Raw genomic sequence first — 18,824 nt, 5'->3', positions numbered from 1 at the left:
TCCAGAGGATGAAATCCATTGTCAGGAGCCACAATGAAGCGTCCCTTGGGAGAAGGCAGCGGTGAATAGCTGATGTGAGATCGGTTGGAAGGTTCAACATCCAATGTCAATGGAAGTGGCGTATGGGTACCTGGGCTGCGCTCTCAGAAAAGAATTATGATTGCTGCAGGGGAATGGAGCCTTGGTACTGGTGAAGAATCGGACCAGCTAGTTTGTGGTCTAGAGAGCCGGCATTAGTCCGGGGGGTCAGGGGACGATTCCCCGTTCGCTCCCCTACAGTGCCTCCAGAGCACTCTTGTAATCGTGCAACCATCGTCCTGATGATGACCTCAAGTTAAAGTGGTCGAACGCCGTCGACTCGTTTGATCCACTGTTTTTTCATCGCCTTACGTTGTTTCCTAATCAAATGTGTCACTGCGCCGTTTATTCACTGTAACACTCCCAGTGCACATTTGGTTGTTATGGTTACTTCAATTTAGTTGTATTTTGTGCTTCTATATGCAAATAACAACCCTTCTACCCTTACTTGATGCAAGGCAAAGCACTATCACCTTCTGTGTGCGGCCATCTTGAAGCTGCTTTCCTGATAAATGTTACAAAAAACGGAGCATGTACTAATACAGCATAGCAAAAAGCAACAGGAGGAACCAGATGCTAAGAGTGCTTCAAACTAGAATAATGAGTGACTGAGGGGTGAAGTTAGAGCAATGTCCAAATTGACAACGCAGTACTTTTTCCTTCCAAAGAATCCCAAAGAAGTTTGCATGCACAACCAGTGGCGTAGCCAGGGGGGGTGATGGGGGCATGGTCTTTTTTGGGGGTGGTGGCACTTCATGTGAGGTGAGCAATTTCAGCGAGTGCAAGATAAGTGTTTTTCTTTTTTTTACATTTTTTTTTTCCCTCGTCGTTTTTTCAACTTCCCACATCCGCTCTACCTGCCCGGCCATCTCTGGGCAGCAAACTCAGGGACCGTCCTGGGTGGCAAAAGTTCTAGCTACGCCACTGAGTACGACACAGACTCAACTTCAACTGTGGTGTAGTGGAACCGGCAGTTAGAGACCCCTTCACGGTTGGTGTGGATGGTGCGGTGATGTCATCTAAGACGTAATCTCTGGTGCTCTTTGTGTGCAGGCTGGGATGAGGTGTGAGAGTGGGCAGTCAAGAAATGCCTCACAGTCCCTGGGGAGCTGCCATAAATGTGCTTTGAAATCAGAGTTCTGAGAGGTGGAGGACGAAAGGAAAAGGCAGCGGATATCCAACTGCTATGCAGCTGTGGCAGATGGCACCCCAAGCTCCAGAGTAGGCTGAGGGGAGTGCACTATCAGCCCCCACATGCATTCTTCTAATTTACCTCTGTAATTTATACTCTAGAGCTAGAAAACATGCACTCTCATCGAGTGTTTCAGACAAAAAAAGGAGCGAAGCAGAAGGCAGGTAGAGTCACACGAAAGAGAGACAGCAATGAGAGTGGGGGACAGAAGTATATGGGCAACAGGAAGCAATATTGGTTGGTGAGCCAGGGACACTGCATGCAGCGGTGCACAGAAGCAAGTTGCGAGAGAGCGATACATTGCAGAAGGTGGGAAGAGAGATAGCTGGAACCGTACGGTCATGGAGTGCTTCGTGAGAAAGTAAACAAGAGGGAGGAGGGAAGCATGGAAGCAACACTAAGAATGGCAGGGGGATGCTATGACAACATGGGTAGCAAGTTTTAAAAAGAGAATGGGAGAGCTGGTTGTGAGGGGCATGCCCAGGGAGCGGTAAACATTGCCTCATTCGCATATCATCTGGTAGAAGCACCATTGTTAAAGTGCTGTAATCAAATATCGTGTGTGGGCGAGTTTTAAATATAAATGTTTTTATGGTTGTAATACATCGTGCTTCACAACTTTGGAGCATATAAACGAATCAATTGCTAAACAGCACATCCGTTACCGTGCCAATAAAAAGAAAGTTTGTTTACACGTTACCAACACGCATTCACTTGGCATAACCCATTCACACACGCTACCTCCATAATGAATAAAAGGAAGTTTGTTTACCTGACACCAACACGCAATCACTTTGCTCTCGGATTTAAAGTAAAAAAATACAATAATTTACAAACAGGCACACACATGCTGTAGGCAACAGCAAAAGCAAGCAAAAAAGAAAAAATAGTTCCCCAAAATGAACACATAAACACTAACATGTAAAGATACCAGTAATTGGACGGTGCTCTGTGGGAGGAAATATACCACAAAAAGGAGAGGTAGATAGGAAGTATTACCACTAGCAAGACCACATTTTTAAAGGACAATTGAATTAATGAATGAAAAGGCAGTGGGCGGGCTGTAAACCCACAAAGTGTATACAACATGTCTCGGAGAGACAGCACAAGCACTGCCTATGATGGACCTAAAAATGGCTCTATACTATAAATCATTTTTAAAATATAAAATAGTCCTCTAGCTGTATGGGGCACGTCTACTGCATCCCAGCCGCAGCCCATGCAGGTAAGAGCGGTGGGACCGGGTTGGTGGGGGATTTGAAAGACAACCTTGATGGAAAATTAAATAAATAATTTATCTTCCCTCCTCGTCGTCTGTCGAAATCCCCCACACGGACCCACCCTCCTACCGCTCTGACCTGCATGGGCGATGGCTGCTGCAGCCTAACCAAACCAAAGTGCCTTCCTGCAGTATTTTCACAGACCTTCTACCCGCCTGGCCTCCTCCTGGACAGGTCAAGTCACCATGTACTCAATTTGCCCCTTATTGCTCTATGTGCATCTTACAATGGAGGATAATGCTCTACCAATGGATGCGATCCCCAATTCTGAGGTTCACAAACATCACATATACGCTATTTCAATTTTCCTCAAAGATGTGTTTTGCCTATGTGGCTCCTGTCACTCACCTTTACTCAGTTATCACACTAACACTTTCTTCTCCTTTTATGTTAGGCAAGCTACTTGGAGCAGAAGTTTTCTTGCAAATAAATATGAAACAGGGAAACCAGGCTGTTTCTGCCATTTGAAACAGTATATATTTTTTCAAATCACTGGGAGCTATTAGTATGTATTTTCTTTTCTATAAACATCTTCTGATGTGCTAAAGTGGCTTTGTTAATGTACTTGTGTGTTGTTGTCTTTACCTATACTGGGAAGCACAATGGGGAATGGCCTTGTTGCCACTCTCATCTTGAATTGCCAACAGAAAAGTTTATAATAGCAAGCATTAAATGGGGGAAGTACAACCATCCCTACTTGAGGCTTGAGTTTTCTTTCCTTTTAAAGCTGAGGCTTAGTCAGCAGGTGTCCAAAGGACTAATGTGCCTATTGTGCTTATGTGCCACATAACTGCAACCTATCGATTATCTTGGTCACTTATGTCACAGAGAAGGTATTTTAAGATGTGTCATTGAGATAAAATTGTTAACCATTCAGTCTTCTCTTAAAGTATGGTTGGCTTTCAAGCAAGGTGATGCAAATAGGAAATGTAAACACTGTACCATATGGCCTGGATTTAATGTAGTTAAGATAGCTTAGAGTGTTAAAGGTGTGTGCTGAGAAATGTTAACAACCTCAAGTATTCAACCTCAACAGCGCTGTCTAAAACATTTATCCTCCAAGGTAAGGTATGAACGGAACCTGCTTATTTACAGTTGTAGTGAAGACAGGGTTCTGCTTGCACACATTGCTGTGTTAGCATAAGCGTATTAGAAGTTTAAACACCATTTTGACACTTTGCAGCTTTTGCACACGACACTACATCTAACTGTTTTTGTAAGTTAAACTGCTTGATTTTCTTCGCATGAGAATGGTCTGTTTTTCACATCCCTAGACTTACACCGCAACCTTAGTCTATACACTGTGTGCAGAAGTCTTCAAAGTCATAATAACAATGAATGGTGTGATTCAGGTTGATGGGCCCACGCTCTAGACAAAACACGCACACACCTGCACATTGCTGAAATTCGAGTGCCTTTAATATTACAGTGCATGCATAATTTTGGCACTTGGAGAAAGAACCTTTCCAGTAACAGAGAACATATCTGATCCTGAGATGTGATTCACCTCTGCTGATCTTGGAGGTATGGGGTTCCCCATTTCAGCCTAAGAGACCTTCTATTATTATAAAACCTAGTTTCTAGCAAGGGGAGGGTGGTACACAAGGCGCTTTATGACTTGTTTCCACTATCATTATAATATGATTTCTCCCTTTGTGTTTTATGGAATTGTAACAATGCTGATTGTTTTATTTCTAATCATATACCTGCTTATGTTAGCCAAAATACTGCATCTTAGAGCACGTAGTTAAAAATAAACATTTTAAACTTTTCCGTGTCTCTGATTAGTCACGTTGTGGACTGTTATGAGAATGTAAACAGTGTACTTGATTCCCACCATTCTAGAGAGTACCCTAAGTCGCTTGTTCTGGGTTGTCTAATCATTGGTAGCTTCGCTATAGAACGGAGAGCTAATGAGACACTGATGGTAGTGGGATAGGGGTTCTGGGTACTGAGGTGAGTTTTGTGGTACACCACAATTCACTGAGGTCCTGGTTTCCTGTGCATAGTTCTGTGCGTGAGCAGAATCCCCGCAACATGGCGCACCTAACATTTGGTCTTATATTCAAGACTCTTTAGTAGTGCTTATAATAGTCCACAACACCCTCACTCCTGTTTCTGGTTGACAGCAGTGACGGATTAACCTACCTATATGGATAAATCATAGGTTCATTCAAGCTTGAGATTTTAAAAAGGTTCATTTTTCTAATTACTACCCGTTTGTGCTACAATTCATGTAGATTGTTTTTCTTCTCTGTGTCCTTATGGGTGATTTTGATACAGCTCCGCTCCTGTGTCATTTGATGATGTTTGGGGTGCCTGCTGATGGTATGGCGGTTCTTTTCATGGTGAGTGCCGATGTACAGTACCCATTTGAGCTTTTCTACTCTTGGGTTATGTTTCCTGCAGTGAATGCGTATGATGATACATTCCATACTTACCCTCCCACTGCGTTACCTAACATAGATACACCATATAGGACACAGGAGATTCAGATTTCTGCTTGGCAGCATCATATTTGGTTTAATGGCGCCCTTCCCCACCTCGTCACTCTGGTTAGGTTAGGCCCTTTGTCTATACCTGGGGCCACCTGGCCAGTTTTGGCCGGGTTCACACCACATCCACGTTATCTAACGGTCCCCATAGCCAAGTTGCGACTTCTCTATACCTCCTTTGTTGGAGTACAGAGGGCTTTAGTGCAATATGTTTCACACAACATCCAGGTGGGGGCACCTGGAGCTGCGGCGCAACCAGTTGGACCGGCCGGGATGTCGATTAGTCCCATCATGGTAAATTCGGTTATTGGCAAGTGCCCCCAAGATAAGGACGATATGCCTTATTGGCTTGCTGAGAAATTTTACCAACTGGAAGCAGTATTTCCTAATTCGACTCCTGTGGGAAAACACAGGATTCTAACCATTAGTTTGCAGAAAGACTTAGTTCCTGAGGTAACAGATTGTGAGAACTGGAGTTAAAGTTTTTGCAGCAGTCTATTCAAAGTGCTTCGGCACACCGTATATTACTGTACTGCCCTCCGTGATCAACCGTGTTTCAATATCAACACGGCCTGGAGGCAGCTGTTGAGTTGGGAATGAGACTTGTCGGAGTGTTTGACTTAGTTGCTGATCTCATCCATGCTAACATCAAGGGAGATGCGGTTAACTTTCAGGTGCCTAATGCTTTGCGCCTCGTCGCTGACGCCGATAAACCCCGGCTGTTACCGTAGATTATTGTGGATGCTTACAAGACCATTGGCCGCAATAGTGTGGGTGTTAAGCCTTTAGCTAGAACAGCAGCTCAACCGCAAACTTAGACGTCTAAGTCTAATAAAGACGACCTTCCAGTTTTTCCTAAATAAAATTGGAAAAATAAAAAACAAGGGAAGCAACAACAGAAACAAGGGTCACGTCCTGCGTCACCAGTGCCAGTGTCTACTGAGCGCATATATGATTTGCGCAACCGCACGAGAATTAGGTCCCCTGATAGATTTCAGGTTCCTGACCAACGTTCTCCTCGCAGGAAACATCGGTCTCACAAGTCGGTGGAGGTGAACGCGGAAGAGGTCGGGGTGCCCCTCAAGCACGTGAGCAGCCCCACCCGGCTGATGGTAAAGGCAAGCATGACGACTTTCCACGTCAACGCCCTCAGTATCAGAAAAAGAAGGTTGCTGCGTTAACAGCAAGGTATGCCACATATAGTGAGAACACAGCTTCGGAACCAGACATGGGTACTAAAGCCGCTAGACAGCGCAGCGGAGATTACAGTAGTGCGGCAAGTACTGTGTCCGTATCTGAAGGCAACAGCAACTGACACGTTCATCACCGTAGAGACAGCTGACACTAGAGTGGCTCCCCCTGAAAGACTATATGAAATAGTCCTTTTGATTTAGGGTGACATATGACGTAAAATAAAAGGGATTTTTTGGGAAAACCTGACTTCCACGTATGACATTTTGTTAGCGGAGGCAGACTGGCCCCCACCTTTCGTTTTGGCCGCTCCGAGAGGGGAGGAGGTAATCCTCCCTAGTTTCATGCACACAGTGCCCAAGGAGCAGGCGCAGAACTTTGCAGAAGAGTGGACTCTGGTGCTTGCACCGGCATTGTACCGTACTCAAATTGGGTGGGATAAGCTTTCACTCAGCACTAGATACCATTGCGGTCAATGCCACAGACACAACGCTAATAGAAGCGAAGGCTCCCGTTGCAGAAATCCTTGAACAATTGGAGTATCAAGGTGTAATTGAAATATGTGTGTCTCCCATGAATAATCCTCTTTTCACTGTGAAGCCTGATGGGTCGTACCACCTAGTTTTGGATTATCGACATTTGAACTCTCATTGTCGGACGTGCACAGTACAGAATAGCCACAGTCCTGCCCTCATCTGCTGACCCCCCAGACCCTGCCCCATTTTCAGCGACTCAATCACCAACTTGATCAGCACGCACGCCCTGACCTCCACCGACTACATCCTCCTCGGAGACCAGAACTTTCACCTTCAGAACAACATGGACAACAACTCCACAACCCTGATCGATAACCTCGCCAACCTCGGACTGAAGCAACTCGTCACAACGCCCACCCACTCCGCTGGCCACATGCTCAACACCGTCTTCTCCTCAAGCCCGCACGTCTCCGTCAGCAACACCACCAAACTCCTCTGGACCGACCACTGCTGCATCCACTTCACCTTCCAGAAGCCCACCACACACCACCGCACCCAACAGATCCCTCGCCGCTGCTGGAGCAAAATCACCGAAGACCAACTACACGCAAACCTCGCTCTCAGCCCGCCCACTGAACCCTCCAACATCTACGATGCTGCCCACAACCTCAGACGCTGGATCGAGAACTGCGCCAACACACTCGCCCCGCTGAAGAAACTCCCCCACAGAGACACCAGCAAGAGGGCCAGTTGGTTCACCCCAGAACTCCTAGCCTCCAAGCAAGCCTGCCGGAAACTAGAGAAGAAATGGCACAGTGAACAAACTCCGGACAACCACGCAGAACACAAGGACGCCATCCGCAACCACCACCACGTCATCAGGGCGGCCAAGAGGACCTCCTTCAAAGACCTCCTCAACAACAACGCGCACAATAGCAAGGACTTCTTCAACATCGTGAAGGAACTCTCCAACCCCAGCTCCAACACCAACGACAACCCGCCGTCGCAAGCCCTGTGCGACTCCCTCGCCACCTTCTTCCACCGCAAGATAGCAGACATCCACGACAGCTTCAACACCCAGACAGCCCCAACAGACAGCAATACAACAGACTCTCCATACACCATCGACCATGACCCCCTGCTAGCCTGGGCCAGCATGAGCATCGATGACACCATCAAGACCATGTGCTCAATCCACTCTGGCTCTCCGTCAGACCCATTTCCGCACCACCTCTTCAACAGAGCAAGCAGCACCATTGCACCCCACCTGCGCAATGTCATCAATCTCTCCCTCGAGCCTGTGACCTTCCCAGAGCTCTGGAAACACGGCGAGATCAACGCCCTACTCAAAAAACCTAAGGCAGACCCAAGAGACCTCAAGAACTTCCGGACCATCTCTCTGGTCCCCTTCCTGGCCAAGGTCATCGAGAAAACCGTCAATAGACAGCTAACCCGATACCTCGAAGAAAAAAGAATCCTGGACCCTTCCCAGTCAGGGTTCCGCAGCAACCACAGCATCGAGACTGCCCTCAACACCGCCACTGACAACATCAGTCCAACAAGTACCGACTTGCACCCACCTGGGTGATCCACTATTGAACTACAAGTACCAGAGTCCCGAGGGGTGATCCGGAGGAGGGGCTAGCGGTGTGCGCTCCATTGCGGTGGTTTCTACTAATTGGCTCCATTGAGCTTTGAGCCGACGGGCTCCTGGATGCTGCCCTGCGTGCCGGTACGGGCATCGAGGCCATTGACGGTTGTTTGGCGGCCTTCTCCTCCACCCCATACCATTTCTCTACTGATGAGGGAAGTTATCCCGAATCCCGAGCCATGTCTCGGGCGATACCCAAAAACCCGGGACATGTATCGGGTCTAGAGATTCATCAGTCCAACAAGTACCGACTTGCACCCACCTGGGTGATCCACTATTGAACTACAAGTACCAGAGTCCCGAGGGGTGATCCGGAGGAGGGGCTAGCGGTGTGCGCTCCATTGCGGTGGTTTCTACTAATTGGCTCCATTGAGCTTTGAGCCGATGGGCTCCTGGATGCTGCCCTGCGTGCCGGTTCGGGCATCGAGGCCATTGACGGTTGTTTGGCGGCCTTCTCCTCCACCCCTAACCATTTCTCTACTGATGAGGGAAGTTATCCCGAAACCCGAGCCATGTCTCGGGCGATACCCAAAAACCCGGGACATGTATCGGGTCTAGAGATTCATCAGTCCAACAAGTACCGACTTGCACCCACCTGGGTGATCCACTATTGAACTACAAGTACCAGAGTCCCGAGGGGTGATCCGGAGGAGGGGCTAGCGGTGTGCGCTCCATTGCGGTGGTTTCTACTAATTGGCTCCATTGAGCTTTGAGCCGACGGGCTCCTGGATGCTGCCCTGCGTGCCGGTTCGGGCATCGAGGCCATTGACGGTTGTTTGGCGGCCTTCTCCTCCACCCCTAACCATTTCTCTACTGATAAGGGAAGTTATCCCGAAACCCGAGCCATGTCTCGGGCGATACCCAAAAACCCGGGACATGTATCGGGTCTAGAGATTCATCAGTCCAACAAGTACCGACTTGCACCCACCTGGGTGATCCACTATTGAACTACAAGTACCAGAGTCCCGAGGGGTGATCCGGAGGAGGGGCTAGCGGTGTGCGCTCCATTGCGGTGGTTTCTACTAATTGGCTCAATTGAGCTTTGAGCCGACGGGCTCCTGGATGCTGCCCTGCGTGCCGGTTCGGGCATCGAGGCCATTGACGGTTGTTTGGCGGCCTTCTCCTCCACCCCTAACCATTTCTCTACTGATGAGGGAAGTTATCCCGAAACCCGAGCCATGTCTCGGGCGATACCCAAAAACCCGGGACATGTATCGGGTCTAGAGATTCATCAGTCCAACAAGTACCGACTTGCACCCACCTGGGTGATCCACTATTGAACTACAAGTACCAGAGTCCCGAGGGGTGATCCGGAGGAGGGGCTAGCGGTGTGCACTCCATTGCGGTGGTTTCTACTAATTGGCTCCATTGAGCTTTGAGCCGACGGGCTCCTGGATGCTGCCCTGCGTGCCGGTTCGGGCATCGAGGCCATTGACGGTTGTTTGGCGGCCTTCTCCTCCACCCCTAACCATTTCTCTACTGATGAGGGAAGTTATCCCGAAACCCGAGCCATGTCTCGGGCGAAACCCAAAAACCCGGGACATGTATCGGGTCTAGAGATTCATCAGTCCAACAAGTACCGACTTGCACCCACCTGGGTGATCCACTATTGAACTACAAGTACCAGAGTCCCGAGGGGTGATCCGGAGGAAGGGCTAGCGGTGTGCGCTCCATTGCGGTGGTTTCTCCTTCAAAGACCTCCTCGACAACAACGCGCACAATAGCAAGGACTTCTTCAACATCGTGAAGGAACTCTCCAACCCCAGCTCCAACACCAACGACATCCCGCCGTCGCAAGCCCTGTGCGACTCCCTCGCCACCTTCTTCCACCGCAAGATAGCAGACATACACGACAGCTTCAACACCCAGACAGCCCCAACAGACAGCAATACAACAGACTCTCCATACACCATCGACCATGACCCCCTGCTAGCCTGGGCCAGCATGAGCATCGATGACACCATCAAGACCATGTGCTCAATCCACTCTGGCTCTCCGTCAGACCCATTTCCGCACCACCTCTTCAACAGAGCAAGCAGCACCATTGCACCCCACCTGCGCAATGTCATCAATCTCTCCCTCGAGCCTGTGACCTTCCCAGAGCTCTGGAAACACGGCGAGATCAACGCCCTACTCAAAAAAACCTAAGGCAGACCCAAGAGACCTCAAGAACTTCCGGACCATCTCTCTGGTCCCCTTCCTGGCCAAGGTCATCGAGAAAACCGTCAATAGACAGCTAACCCGATACCTCGAAGAAAAAAGAATCCTGGACCCTTCCCAGTCAGGGTTCCGCAGCAACCACAGCATCGAGACTGCCCTCAACACCGCCACTGACAACATCAGGACCCTGCTGGACAACGGCGAGACCTCAGCACTCATCCTCCTAGACCTCTCTGACGCCTTCGACACCGTCTGCCACCGCACACTACGTGCACGCCTCCACGCCGCAGGGATCCGAGACAAGGCTCTGGATTGGACCACCTCCTTCTTCTCTGGCAGAACACAGAGTGTCCGCCTCCCCCCATTCCATTCCAAAGCCTCCTAGATCATCTGCGGCGTACCCCAGGGATCCTCCCTCAGCCCGATGCTGTTCAACATTTACATGGCCCTGCTCGCACACATAGCCCGAAAGCACGACCTCAACATAATCTCCTATGCTGGCGACTCTCAGCTGATCCTCTCCCTCACCAAGGACCCCATCACTGCCAAAGCCAACCTCCATGAAGGAATGAAGGCCGTCGCCGACTGGATGAAGACCAGTCGTTTGAAGCTGAACTTGGACAAGACGGAGGTCCTCATCCTCAGCACCAACCCTTCAGTCTGGGACGACTCCTGGTGGCCGACGGCACTGGGGGCAGCCGCGACACCCACCGACCATGCAGGCAACCTGGGAATCATCCTTGACTCAACGCTCTCAATGACCAAGCAAGTCAACGCCGTCTCCTCCTCCTGCTTCAACACCCTCCGCATGCTCCGCAAGATCTACAGATGGATCCCGACAGATACAAGAAAGACAGTCACCCAGGCCCTCGTCAGCAGTAGACTCAACTATGGAAACGCCCTCTACGTGGGAGCCCCGACCAAGCTCATCAAACAACTACAATGCATACAAAACGCCTCAGCACGACTGATCCTCGACGCACCACGCCACGTCCACATCACCCCCCACCTGAGAAACCTGCACTAGCTCCCCGTCAACAAGAGGATATCCTTGAAGCTCCTCACCCACGCACACAAGGCACTCCACAAGACTGGCCCAGCCCACCTTAACAGACAGCTCTCCTTCTACATCTTCAACCGCCAGCTACACTCCGCCAACCTCTCACTCGCCACCGTCCCGCGCATTCGAAGAACAACCACCGGTGGGAGATCCTTCTCCCACCTCGCCACTAAGACATGGAACACCATCCCACTGAGCCTATGACAGACCCAAGACCTGCTGACCTTCAGGAGGATACTCAAGACCTGACTGTTCGATCAGTAGCAGCCCCCCCAGCGCCTTGAGACCCTCGCGGGTATGTAGTGCGCTTTACAAATGATTGATTGATTGATTGATTGATTGATTGTCTCATGAGAAAAAGGTTTACAACCACACTTGACATTCCCAATGGCTTTTATAGTCATAATCTGTCCTCGATTAGTAGTCAATGAGCAGCCTTTACATCGGGCGGCAAACAAAAAATGGTCAAAAGATTAGCCATGGGATAAAAAAACAGCCCTTGCGTCTTTGCCGCTCATGTAGTCTCTCTGTTAGAGAGACTAGACCCTGATGCGTACTCGTACATTGATGATATAAATCTCACTGAAGACGAATTATGACCGCATTTGTGCCGTGCGAACCACATCATTGTCACGTTTGCGGACTTTGCTTACAAATTTAACTTTGCAAAATCACACATTGCAGAGTTTACTGTGTTGTTTTTGGGATATGAGCTCAACAATGAAGGTCGAGGTTTGGCACCTTACTTCCTGGAGAAATGTGCATGTTTGCGCGCTCCATCGACTCTGAAAACATTACAATCTTTGCTGGGTTTTGTGAATTTCGGGCATACTTACATTCTCGATTATGCCCAGCTTATCCAGCTGCTAAATGCCTTGATACAACCTACTTTTAGCATATCGTGCCGGCTACCTGAGCATACAGCTATAAGGCAATTGTTACAGGCTGATCTTCTTGAATCTAAGTTCTTACTGACACATGATAACCACATAAACCTGGTAATAAGAATTGTGCCAGGCGCAGTGGGTTTCACACACTTGACATTTAATGAAGGAGACACAGTCCCTATTGCTTACAAGTCACACTTGTACACTTCGGCTGGAATTCGATTTTCGACTGTTGAGAAAGTTTTGACAGCAGTGTAGATGGCGATTCTAAAGGAATGAGCACTGTCACAGGGGAAACTCATGTTGGTTGTTACACCGTATCCTGCCCTTGAGGCAGTGACGAAAGCTAGTGTACCAAATTCTAAAGCTTTACATCCACGTTGGATACAATGGGCCACTTCACTGACATCTCGGGATGTCACGTTTCTCTTTGATCCCTCATTGCAGACTCAGGAGTTCTTACAGTATGAATTTGTGCATCCTGCTCCTATATCCTTGTGCCCGCTTGAGGATTAACATTGTATCATTTACACTGATGGTTCGGTGCAACTGGATCTAAGCATGCTTATTCAGCAGTCTGCGCAATAGCAGTTGGTACCATTGTAAATGGAGAATATAAGTCTGATGTCGTGCACACGCAGACATTAGGGGACTGTACTGCCCAATTGGCAGAGCTACGTGCTTGCACTAGAGTTTGCTGATCACCGCGTGACTACTCTTATTGTAAGTGACTCTTACTATTGTGTTCAGTCTTTCAATAACAATTTATTCTTTTGGACTCAGAATGACTATTGTGATTCCAAAGGTAGTACAATCAAACACAAAATGCTTTGGGTTAGAGTTGCAGAACTTAAAGAGCGTCTGCCTCTTGTAAATGTAATTCATACTCCAGCGTTTCAGTAAACCCTGTTGGTAACAGTCTATCTGACGAGGCAGCAAAGACAGCAGTGGCGACATATTTAGTAGCAGCAGTTACAAGATCAAAAAGTAAGGTTGATGAAGACATCTTGGCAGCTATTGCTGCAACAGAGAAGGGCCATGATTAACCTAGAGGTTTGCATTCTAAATACTCTTATCATTTAAGTCCTGATAAAGTTCCCTATGTGAGAATTAACAATGTTGGTGACAGACTGATTCAGAACGCGGAATGCAGGCTTTCCTTGATAACAGTCACTCACAAGGGCATGGCCTCGGGTTATGCCTGCGTTTCAGGGACTGTCACTATCTTGCAGCAACATTACTGGTGGCGCGTATTCGATAAACAGACTTGTGATTATGTCCTTACTTGTGACTTTTGCCAGAAGGTTAAACCTTTGACTCCTGCGCGTCCACCACAAACACAGTTGTACATATCCAATAAACCACTTGGGTGTGTTTATTTAGATCACTGCCGTCCTTTCTCACCTGATACTGCGTATAAGTTCCTCTTAGTTGCGGTGGATTTGTGCACACGCTTTTTATGGGTCTGGCCACAACGCAACGCTGATGCTTGAACTGTCATCTGGGAATTGTGTGACTTTGTGGGCTGTGCTGGCTGGGATTCCGTACATTGTAACCATCTCCCAACGTGTAGTTTGCTGTACAAATGTGCTTTTCCCACCCCCGCTTGGTAGATTCGACATATCAATCTGGCCTTCCATACCGACCTTGAAAGCAGAGTTCAACAAGATGAGTAGAATAAGGGCTCTACTGTCCTAAAGAGAAGTCGACCTTACTTCTTCCCGTGAAACATTTGTCCTTCACGTGGCAAACACTCGCACCGAGGTGTGCGCTTTTAAATACTGATCTCCCACTTCATTGTGGCGCTCTGATTCACACTATATTCAATACCTCGTCAACAACAGGCTTGGCACATTTTTTCAAAGTTGTGAGCTCCAACCTTGTGACCTCATTCCAAACAATATTTGTTGTGATACTGGCATTTTTCATTCTATTTTTTCCAGCATCTTCGGCGAGTTACCGTTAATTCTTGCCTTGGCTGCCGGTGTGCTGCTGTTGATTTGCTTGCTCAGAAATGGCTGGAACAGCCTGCCCCGGCTGTTCCAGCTTCACAACCGGATGCTTGAATATTATGAAACACTACCTCTGGCCACCTTGAGTGTAGCTTATGGATTATCCTTCCGATCTTCGTACTTTACTTGCGTGTAACCCGTTTTCCATTGCCTGGATTGTTCTTTTGATGGGGTTTGGATTTGTTTCTCACCAATACGGCACCTCCTGCCCCAGATTATTATCGACTGATGAGTCCCTTAGTGGCCCATGAGTTGGACTGTTCTGGTATCGGTATTATGGCCTTTGCAGCTGCACAGGGAGTTCTAGGTAATTGGGATATATGTGCAGCGACCCAAGCCTTCCTGGCACAAAGTTACCTTGAAGAACACGCAAGTTGTCCTCTGATGGTGCTAGAGGCTCTGGCTATCGAAGACATGTATGTTCATTCGCTTTATTAAATTGGATGGCTGAATCGTTTGCTGATGATAACAATGACTTCCTTTTGGAGGCTGTGGCAAAAAACTGTGCCTATACGCTGATGGATTGAATTGGCACTTTTCCATCTACAAAGCGTAATGTACTAGAATACATTTTTTTGCGATTTCTTTTCCTCTCCATGATGGGCAGTATACCGCCCCTTCTTGTTTTTTGCATTTTACCCAACAATTTCGTACTTATCACTTACAGTGATCCAGTTTGGCAACTTACGAACTTGGTTCTGTCTCACTTGAACTTGAACTCTGCGTTCCTAAATTGCTTCCCTTTTTGTTCGTGGTTCGATCAGGGGAGGGTGTAATGAAGACAGGGTTCTGCTTGCACACATTGCTATGTTAGCATAAGCGTATTAGAAGTTTAAACACCATTTTGCCACCTTGCAGCTTTTGCATACAACACTAACTGTAACTGTTGTTGTAAGTTAAACTGCTTGATTTTCTTCGCATGAGAACGGTCTGTTTTTCACATCCCTAGACTCACCACGCGACCTTAGTCTGTACACTGTGTGCAGAAGGTTGATCTGCCCACGCTCTAGACAAAACACGCATACAGCTGCACATTGCTGAAATTCGAGTGCCTTTTATATTATAGTGCATGCATGATGTCGGCACTTGGAGAAAAAACGTTTCCAGTAACAGGGAGCTTTGCTGATCCTGAGATGTTATTCACACTGCTGATCTTGGAGGTATGGGGTTCCCCATTTAAGCCTAAGAGACCTTCTATTATTATAAAACCTAGTTTCTAGCAAGGGGAGGGTGGTACACAAGGCACTTTATGACCTGTTTCCACTATCATTATAATATGATTTCTCCCTTTGTGTTTTATGGGATTGTAACAATGCTGATTGTTTTATTTCTAATCATATGCCTGTTTATGTTGGCCAAAATCCTGCATCTCAGAGCACGTAGTTAAAAATGAACATTTTAAACTTTTCTGAGTCTCTGATTACTCACGTTGTGAACTGTTATGAAAATAAAAACAAAAGAGTGTTCTTGCTACCCACCATTCCTGAGAGTACACTAAGTTGCATGTTTTGGATTGTCTATTCATTGGTAGCTTCGCTATAGGACGGAGAGCTAATGAGACACTGATGCTAGTCGGATAGGGGTTCTGGGTACTGAGGTGAGTTTTGTGGTCCACCACAATTCACTGAGGTCCTGGTTTCCTGTGCATAGTTCTGTGCACAAGCAGAATCCTTGCAACACAGTGCCACGAAACGGCAAATATGGGGGTGCAAGAACTATATAACAACTCAAATTATTAGATTTGGCTCCATCTGTTCACCTTTTTAAAATCTGTGGCACAAATGTCTGCATCCCACTCCCTTCTTACTGAACTCACATATCAGTTTAACAGCGCTCTACCCTGGTACTGCAGAAACAGACGTTTCTTTATGTTTTTCAGGGGCAGCCATTTTTTCCTGCGTTCCCCAAGCAATACATTTTATTAAACATCTTTTACAATAACAATTTCAGTGCTATAAATTATATAGATGTTACTATTACCTAATTTTTTTTAAATGGAAGGCTGAATGTATCTACTTTGGCGGAATTCAAACGTGAACACCTCCACATCAATTTATTTGTCAGCGGAGATTGTTCAGCTCACTGAGCTATCAAGACTGTGACCTCAGGGGCTTCTGCCAGACACCGGAATGGTGAAAGTATGTTCTGCTCTCCGGCTCAAATAGTATTTTGCCTCTAGAGTGTTCCTACCCACTAAAATACACAGTTGTTCTGCTGGCTTCTACTTGTAATATGGCACAACCGCTGCTGCCTTACCCCACCATAAAACGTTAACTAGCCTATAGCGATCAACAAACGCTTGTCTAGGTGACAACATTTTTACCCATAATGCCACTTATCAATATAGTGCTATACAGAGGTTAATCTAGCTGCTTGGGTTTTCACAGCTGTAGAATGTAAACAGACCACTCAAGAAGGACATACGTTCTAAAACGTACATACTGTTCGGGTTAGTAAAACAATCTTATTAAACTGAGGCATTAAGGGGCAAGCAGGTTCAACTAGTAGTTTAACTAGAACAAAACGGAGCCCGGTTTTGCAGAACATCTGCTCTGCGATGCATTGGGAGCGCATTCCTCTAGCAGGGCCACCACACAAGAAGAACTTGTTTTGGGCAAAGTGAAAATTAGCCATGAGTATGATGGGAAAAGATGCATCAGCTGGCCATAATTTTATTTTCAGCTCTGAACAGTGAGGGGAGACCAAATTTCCAGCTGCGAACACAGTCACCTATCATTCGCATATACATGGAATGGGATACTTCCTTCGCGCTGGGGAGATATTACACTTGTGTACTGCTTCAGATTTAATCAATTCTCAACCCCAGGGAAAATGAACATTTGATCTGTATCTTTCAAACATGGGGAAAGAGAAAGTTACCAGATTTCACCCCTGGACAATGGACCAGACTGTCAGAGGAGATGCCTTCTGTTCTCGGTGACTGGGAAAAATAAACCCTGCAATACAGGACCAAGCTTCAAGGAAGCAAATGTATTTAGCGACCAAAAAAGAACTCAAGTCGCAAACCCATGGAAACCTTGGAAATGTATGAAAAATAACCTTCTTAGCAGGCAATTAGAACAAGGAAGCATTTCTCCTACTTTAACTGGAACGTTTATCGAGATCAACATTATCTTTTGCAAAAACAAATTGAATAAAAACAATGGTCAACTTTATCCATAAAGCGCTTGAAGCCTCCGGGGTCATGCTCCGCCTACTGTCTTCGGCCGCAAACAGCTCTTGAAGCAGTTACGTTGGAACTACTAGTCCCTCTTCAGTGTCTACGGCTGGCTGGTCCTTTGCTTCATGGTTCTCACGCTGCATTTCTATGGACGCCAGAGTTTGGCGGACCTGCTGACGTTGCAGCACGGAGTTAGTACCAAAACATTAAAATACCTGCTATATCAGTCCCATCAATGTGCATGTGGCATAATGGCTAGATCGGCCAACTTTGAAACTGGGGAACCCTGTTCAAGTCTCGGCAAGAGGCTCAACATCATGTGATTCTTACAAAACAAAAATGCCACGTATAGTTTTGATATGTCAGGGAGAGGCAAGCAGCGATTAGGGAAGGGCGTAGCTAGAGCTTGTGGCGCCTGGGGCTATCCCTCAGATTGCCGCTCCTGGGATGGGGGAGAGATGGGGGTGCTGGGGAAAAAGGACGGCGAGCACTTGAAAGAGGTCCGAGAGGCTTGTAGTATCGCCGCTAATCGTTACCTCGATCATGTAAGTTACATGCACATACAAAGCTAAACAGTTGAATACACCGGTGACTGGCAGTACAAAAGAGAACAAACAGACTGCATGATCTATCTGGGGACTCAGAAAAACCGCATGTGGCCAGTCAGCTCCACCTTGCCAACACAGAGCAGATACAAAGCCCACTCTGGTGGCCCAAAGGCTGGAAGTGCAGCCAATGGTGGGGAGCTGAGAGCCACCTGTCCTGTGGGCTGAGCCTGTAACCTACCCCCAAGTCTACCCAGGGCACAGGAACGGAGCCACTGCCGAGAGAGACACGGCCTGGGAGGCAGCGCCAGGGCAGGTCTGCCGAGCCTGTGAGTGACAGCCCTCCTCAGCGATGGAGCCAAGTCTTGCGGTTGCTTCCCTTACTCACGGGGTGCCCACTTCTGACGCCCCGCCCGAGGCCAGGTGTCTGGAAATTGTGGGTACAGAACTGTTGGAGTTCTCCTCCCATTCCACAACCTCCACCCAGGCCTTCAAAACCGACCTCAAAGTTCTCCTCCTCCAAAGAAACCTCCAAAATTAATTCATGCCCTCTCTATCATCTGAAGGAAGACCTCCCTTTGCTGAAAATTCTATTTTCCATGACAATGGAAGTGCC

The sequence above is a fragment of the Lissotriton helveticus genome, chromosome 12, assembly GCF_964261635.1.
Source record: "Lissotriton helveticus chromosome 12, aLisHel1.1, whole genome shotgun sequence".
Classification (NCBI taxonomy): domain Eukaryota; kingdom Metazoa; phylum Chordata; class Amphibia; order Caudata; family Salamandridae; genus Lissotriton; species Lissotriton helveticus.
The sequence above is the reverse complement of the archived record's forward strand: the minus strand, read 5'-3'. Positions refer to the sequence as shown.